At 40.0% G+C, this 7,569-nt stretch overlaps 1 long non-coding RNA gene across 1 annotated transcript; it reads right to left on the bottom strand.

Annotated features, from left to right (window-relative positions):
- Positions 1 to 2,294: 2,294 nt before the first annotated feature.
- LOC125728314 (uncharacterized) lies at positions 2,295 to 7,035 on the bottom strand. Its single transcript, XR_007389023.1, has 3 exons — positions 6,780 to 7,035; positions 3,329 to 3,390; positions 2,295 to 3,241 (listed from the first exon to the last, which is right to left on the bottom strand). It is a non-coding gene; the product is annotated as an uncharacterized LOC125728314 (long non-coding RNA).
- Positions 7,036 to 7,569: the final 534 nt, after the last annotated feature.

Raw genomic sequence — 7,569 nt, 5'->3', positions numbered from 1 at the left:
AAAGCATCACCTTCTGCATGGCCATGCCCATCCCAATTTGGAGAGGTGTTTACTTAACAGGCTGACCAGTGCCATCGTTTTTTTTAATTTTTTTTATTGATTTTCAGATAATAAACCGCTGTCCTCTTGCAACAAGGAGACTGGAGAGTGTTTGTCACAGAGGGGTCTTCAAATAAAGAATTCAGTTTTCCCTGTCAGTGATGGTAATTTCTCTTTCACCCACACCCTTGATTAGAAGTGTTCTAGCTATGCCTTGGTGTGCCTTTTGGTAAATCAACTGTGCATGCATTGCATCAAAAAGTCCAAGAGATTCTAACCACGAATTGGTGGGAGTGTCCAGGTGGAAGATATAGTTTCAGTTAAAATTTTTTTTTTGGATATTGATTTGTAAGGTTAGTTTGGTGCAAAACTGGTTGAAAATCCATACATCCATAACCCAAGGAATCACCCAGGACTGGGCGTTGACCCATTGCAGGGCATTATCACCATTCTGGTTAAAATCATTCATTGAAAAATAAAAGAAAATGAATGTTTTGCACCTTTACATGTTTATAGCATCCTTATAAGGCTACATGACTACCACATGGGTTTTGTTTTTATTGGATGTTTTCTGGTGTATGTTTATTTCATTTACATCAACACAACCGGCTACCTTGTACTGGTCATCCATCAGATTGTTCCTTGCAAGGTATTGCAAGTTTGTTACTGGTCTAAGTGACCATAATGTGAGTTTCTCTGCTAGTGTTACCTGTGTTTTCACACATATTGCCTTGTTGTTTGACTTCAACTTTCGGATTCTGATTCTGCTATATTTACACTCCAGTTTGCTAAGGTCTTGAGTATTTAATGACTCTGAGCTTGGATTCTGTCTTTTTTTTATTGGCAAAATAGACCTCTACATGGGAGATAACAGAATACTTCTACCTCTTGAGGTAGATTCAGCGGAGCTTCACACTGTCTTAACCTACCTAGAAGAAACCTTGAGAGAGATGCTCCAGCAGCTCTGACCCTTTACCAAGGTTAGTTTCAGCTCCTCCATCAACATCACACAAGCACCCACCGGTTACATCATTTATACCAGTATTTCTCAGCCCAGGCCTCAGGGAGCCCCAGACAGTCCACACTGAATTCCTAGTACAGCTATGTCCTGTTTGGCTGGGAGCAGGGAGGGAGCAAAAATGTGGACTGTCCGGGGGGCCCCGAGGACTGTGTTCACAAATTCTGATCTATACCATCACTGGTCCTCAAATTCCTATAACACCATTGCATTGCCAGAATGGTATGATGGGAATCCTGAAAAGTGCAAGAGATTCCTGCAGCCATTGTCTCCTGTACATCGAGAATAACCCTGAGAAGTTTAACACCAACACAAACAAGATCCTTTTTGTTATATTGCTATTAATTAGAAGAGTCTTGGATTGGACAAGTGCCCTTTGACACTAGAAGAAGCCTGTTTTGTCTTCTGAGTCCCAGTTCTCTGACCATTTTCAGAGTCTCGACCCTGTTACAGTAAGTACACCCCAGAAGCATTTAAGTCTACCCATCAGGGTTTATTTTAACACTGTTTCAAATCTCCCTTTATTCCCTTGTTAACTCCAGTGCTGCTGGTAATTTCACTGATGTTCAGTTAAGAAATTAGAGATTCCCCTTAATCAGATCAGGCCTCCCCTTTGATTTATGCTTGGCGGAATACCCATGAGATCAGGTCTCATTTTGCAACACACCGTGACTGTCACCCTGCAGGTACGTGTCTTGCATAAAGAATACATGCAATTCTTAGTGATTAACTCACCTCGAGATTCCAGTGTGTTAGGACACCCCTAGCTGTATGTGCATGATGCAATTTTTCTATGGAATAAAGGGGAACTAGTATGCTGGAGCCCTCACTGTATATCCCATCGCCTTAAAGTACCTTAGCACCGTATGTCCATAGAGTCATGACACAGTCCCTAGGGAAGAGAACCCATCCAGCTACCAATACTTTCAGGACAGTGTGGTGAGAGTTTTGCAGTTAGCTGGCGGTGAGTGTGAGCCTGACGTTGGGATACCAGCCCCAGTCCAACAGACAAATTGAATCAAGAGACTTACCCATACAGTAGCTCTGGCAGTGCTGCACAACTAATCAGGCTGATTACTGGGGTAGAGTATTCCTATGTATGTTTATGGTTTGTACCCTTCCAATGTGTCCAAGAGTACCAGCCTTCATTACCATATGACTGTATATATGTAAAATATAAATTTTACACACCTGCTTCTGCTGGTCCAGTCTTGTAAGCACAGATTCATTCAGGTCACAGCTCTTTTGTTGGGGTAGAAATTTTAAACATAGAATTTCTTCCTCATAATCTTTTATTTGTTACACTCTTTTAGCATGTTTAGGATCATGGTTATGCTGCAGAATAAAATGCATTACTCATCTACCCTTGAAGTACCCTATGCAGCACCAGCTAAGTCTACCTAATAAAGTGAACATCGTCTGCATCTTCAGGTATTAGCATTTGGCTCTTCCATGACCTTGACCAGGAAAGGAAGTTATAAGACATGGATATATGGATAAAAAAAAAATCATCTTCTCCAGGCCGTATTGCACGTTTAGTGTTTAGAAAGTGTAACCAAATTGCTAATCCACATTTAAAGCTTTGTTTTCAACATATTCATATTTTAATTCTCTGAGCTCAGCAATTAAAGGCCATACTTAGGAAAGGTGAGTGCCAAATGCAAACATGTTTATGCATATTGTACCAGTTGTTCTTTTGTATTGAAAATATCCAGACGGTAACCACAATGGACAGATCTGAAGCACAAATAAGGGAAGGGTGAGAACTGAATGATCTCTCATGCTTACTGAGCACAGAGGCTTCCTGTATTTGGGAAGCTCATGATGTGTGATGCAAGTGTGTGTATTCATGTATGTGTATAAGTATTTAGTGTCCCTGTTTCCTTATTTAGCCTCAGGGGATTTTACAGTCACAGGACACGTCACAGGGGGTGACTTAACTTGTGAATTTGTGCTCTCCAAAAGTACAATTGGCATGTGGCATTACCTGTTTAAAGTTTGCGTCTGTACATTTCTCAGGCACATTTCACATTGACCGAAACTCTTGAACATTTTTGCAAAAACAAGGGAAAAGCTCACAATTCATAGGTTTTTTTTTTTGAGTAGTCTTCATACTATCTTCAGAAACGTTAACCCAGTTGATCCTTATGGTTTCCATGGACTGGTTTGTGCTCAATTACTGTCCTGGAAAGTCAATGCAAATGATGTTACTTGGTTTTCCTTTTAAAAGAGCAAATTTGATGTGAGCATGCAAAGTATGGTAACCCTCACCTGTTTGGCTTTCCAGTCAAGTACGTATGCTGGCAAGCAGAAAGACAACGCTGTAATTCTTCCTGGAGAGGATGTCAGTAGAAAGTATGAATTAAACCTTTCAAGGCTGCCCCAAACACCACTTTTGAGAACGCATTGGCAGTCTGTCAAAATGCACTGCTTCCTGAAGTACAAAGATTGAATGACAGTTGGAGTTGACTACTGAACCAAATTCCTTTTTCATTCATTTTTGACATTCCTTCTATATAATGTAACTAATACAGCTTTGGGGTATAAATCAAATGATCCTCACAATGGCAACCAACCCTAAACATTACATAATTTAAAATGCTTACTAAACTTATAATTAAGGAAACAACCAGTATTCTGAACAATTAATGATACTTATTAATCTAATTATAGCCTGCAGTTGACAAGAAGTTCTTTAGAATATAATGAAGTTAAAGAGATGCGACACGCAAGTTATTATTCATTATGCCTTGAGGATTTAGATGTGTTCGTTAGGTTCACTGGGTTACCTGTAGGATAAATCCATCAATCCAGTCTCTTCCAGTACAAAGAATTGCAACTGGGGGGTAATAAACTGACAGGATTCAGGCATCTTCCTCTACATGGAAGCAGAGGATCTCAGCCCGATTTCCACCAGAAAAGTGTTGAAACGTCAACAGTAGCAGTCACTGGGGGTGGTTGGGTGGAGACTTGTGGCAACACTGTCCTTCTGGAATTTGCTAACTACCCTTCTCTGGCCGCGTGCCAGAATAGGCATGTTTACACACATTAATTTAAAGCTCCGAGAAAATATCACTTCTCCACAAGGGTGTGTCCAGGAACATTTTTGGTCAGCCTTCAAAGTTTCCCAACAGCCTGTTATGTCAATAGAGGTTTGATGGCAATTATTTACAAAATTAAAGGGGAAACAGGGCGAAATGGGCTCATGCACTTTTTGGGAGATAGTCATAAAGCTGAATGAGTATTTCAGTCGATCGAAACTTCACCAGTATTTGAAAAATGAAAAAAATGCTTTGTGTGAACTAGGCAGCACTAATAAAAACTTGACATGCCCTATTTACTCAAAAGGCACTCCTACCTACTTTGGATGCATTTTATAAACATTAGCACAGGTAATTATGTGTACTTGTGCACACGCATATGACAAGGCCTCAAAATTAGCAAACTCAGCCTGTCCATAACTCCAGGATGTTTCCATAACCAGCACTATATATGCTGCCCAAATTCATACTTTGGTGTTTATATGCATTTTTTTGGAGTATGAAAATTTAGGCACAATCTCAACTGGCTAAGATAGTCTTTGTCATGTGCTCTCATTAATTGTACAATTCCAGAGTGCTGTAGACTAGAAAATCATAGTCAGTTTGATTATTCCGGTTCCGTGGCAGGATGGATAATTCCAGATTTTTTTTGCTATATCCTTAGCAAATTTCTCTTGATAAGGCTGCAAAATTTTGTTACAAAATGTATTTTCCAGGAATCAACCATCCTTTGGAGGATGTATTTATTTATAATTGCCCCCGTCCTCTCATACACGTCCCTGTTCACGCCCGGACATGTTGCAGTCTCGGAGAAATCGACATGCCATTTGTTACCATCAGGAAGAGAAGTTATTGTTGGTTGAATTGGGTTTCCATGGTGAGCAACCTGTCACCTCATGCATGCCACTGCACTGCAACGTTCGGATGATCAGTTTGGTGCTGATTAGACAAGATTCCCTTTTAATTAAATAACATGTTGGTATCCATGAATCGGTTGATTATGGTATGTTTGCCACTGTTTGCCCAGAGGAAAAGACCCGTAGTGAGATGTCTGCTTTTTCTCTGCTGTTCCTTCTCCTGACCTATGCTGAAATCACAGTTAATTCTCAGATGACTCGATTAATTTTTGAGTCTCTTTATATACAGTGATTCTCACAAAATATATGACTTTTGTATATGTACTTTGCTGTGGTGACAGCCTGTGTAAGGCTAGGCGAAGGTCAATACATTGTTTTAAGAGGAATAAGCAGAACACACACAAAAGTGATAACTTAAAGGTGACTAGCGACGATAAAACTGGATGCTATCCTGAGGAGGTAACTCTGCATTCACAGAGGCCCAGGGTGTGAGCAGGACAAAACCTGACATGTGCTGAGAGCTTGCTGACGAATATACAGAGATTAGGGGGAGTAAGGGTGCATGAATTCTTTTGGGTGGAGTTTAAAATGGGAGACTGCAAGTTCATTTCCCTCTTTTCTTGCGTGTTGAGTGGCTACCCTGTCGGTGTAATAAAAGCCAGTGATATGCATATACATAGTTATGTGAAAAGTGGACGATAGTAAATAAGTTATGCATGGATAGCAATGTTCACTGCAGAAATGCTTTGCTCTTGGACTTATGATGTCATAAGTGTTACTGCCTTTGGTGTGGGAAACCCAGCTGCATGTGTCACCAGTGCCCTTCCCAGTTTGAGTAGCCGCAAAGAAATGTATGGTTGTGAGGCACTTGTGAAGCTTAGTAGCAGTGGGGCAGCATTTCATTTACTTTTTCATTGGTAGATAATTGATTCATTTTCATCCGTCAGTATTCTTCTGTAATATTTCTGTCAAAGCAACATGAAGCAGGTTTTCTTCATCTTACCCCAAGATTTCAGTATTTTCAACTACATAGTGAAAGAAAAGCACAAGATTCTATTCTGTACCATTTCAGTTACTTGCAGTTGTGTCGGAGCAGAGAAACACACAGCTGAGTCTGATGCTAACATCATAACAACATCTGGGGAAAATATTGGTAGGGAAAACACCTCCCTGAGGAAGATTATAATCAGGCACGTCAGTCACACAGTAAAATAACTTGATAGCCAATGGACGCAGCTAAATTCAATTTGTTTAAATGTATTCTGGGTATATTACGTAAATGTTTCCCTGTATATTAATAATGTGCGCAACTGGAGTTGGTTAGAGTAATTGAAATTTTTTGTTTTTTTATTAAGTTGTCCTTTAATTTTTCATGATAAAGATAAGTTTTTTTTTTTTTTACTCACACTGAAACTGAGTCATACTAAGGAAGCATTTAACACTCTCGGCTACACACTGCTCTTCCAAATAGCTTCAGGGCTGGTCTGTTCCAAATAAGAACAGAGTGTCCTAGAGAGTGCTTCCTGTTGGGGGGCATTTCTCTGTTTGCTAATTGTGGCCATACAGTCGTCATGGTCTCTTCAGTTTCAGATCCTTTGCTACTTAATTTTCATTGTTGTTTTCAAAGCAACGGAATTTAAAGGTGCATCCTCTCCAGCATCACAACTTCAAAACAATAGACAAATTAGTAACAATAAAAGAAAAAAAATCCAATAAATAAACAAGCAGACCAGCATTCATAGTTTCAAGATATTGCACATTTCGCCTATTGCACTTGAAAACAGCAGACTTTTGAAACAGATTATGAGTTTCAGCTCTACTCACCCCTGCTTGTCCTTGCTAAAGTCAACAGGTAGATGTTAGAGCCATAAAAGCTGAAGATTACTATAGTTATATGAGTAACAGAACCTCATGCAGCCAAAGGCTTGCAGGTTCAGATCTTTGTGTCAGTGCATGCTCTCACTGCTATTCCCTTAAGCAATGTGGATCTCTTAAATCCTTCATGCTTAAATCCTAAACCGCATGTATGAAAACAGCATAAATCATTTAGCAAAAGTCCAAAGACGTTTGGTATGAGATCACCAGCTCAAAGGAGCAGAACGCCCTGATACAGGAAACCCGCTCGACATAAATCGCCGATTTCCTGCAGCTCTGCTCTGACAGCCTACATTCCTGCCTTCCCACGGCCCACTCCCAGGCCGTGCCGCCCGCAACATGCCAAGCTGTCAACAATTTTGTTGCAAGAGAGTTGCAAAAAATTCCAGGTATAGGTGTGTGGGATTTTCAAAGGACATTCCACATTTTTCTTGCACAAGAGCAGGGAGTCGCTGCCTTGTAAACTGTGCAATGAAGAAACTGAGATAGCTGTCTGAGAGCTCTCTCCACTCAAATTATATAAATAAATAAATAAACAAACAAACCTACAAACTAAGATCTAAGACTGCATGCACCAAAATATACTTTAAATAAATTAATTTTAAGAATGTTATTAAGTATTTCATATGTGTGTAAGCTCTTTGTTAAAACCGGCATCCCATCCAGAGTGTTCCCTATGAGAACCTATACTGGACAAGTGAATGGAGACAGATAGACAAGAGGGTGGAAGGGTAGATGG

Source organism: Brienomyrus brachyistius, chromosome 2 (genome assembly GCF_023856365.1).
Source record: "Brienomyrus brachyistius isolate T26 chromosome 2, BBRACH_0.4, whole genome shotgun sequence".
Taxonomy (NCBI): domain Eukaryota; kingdom Metazoa; phylum Chordata; class Actinopteri; order Osteoglossiformes; family Mormyridae; genus Brienomyrus; species Brienomyrus brachyistius.
This window is presented reverse-complemented; position numbering and strand designations above follow the sequence as displayed.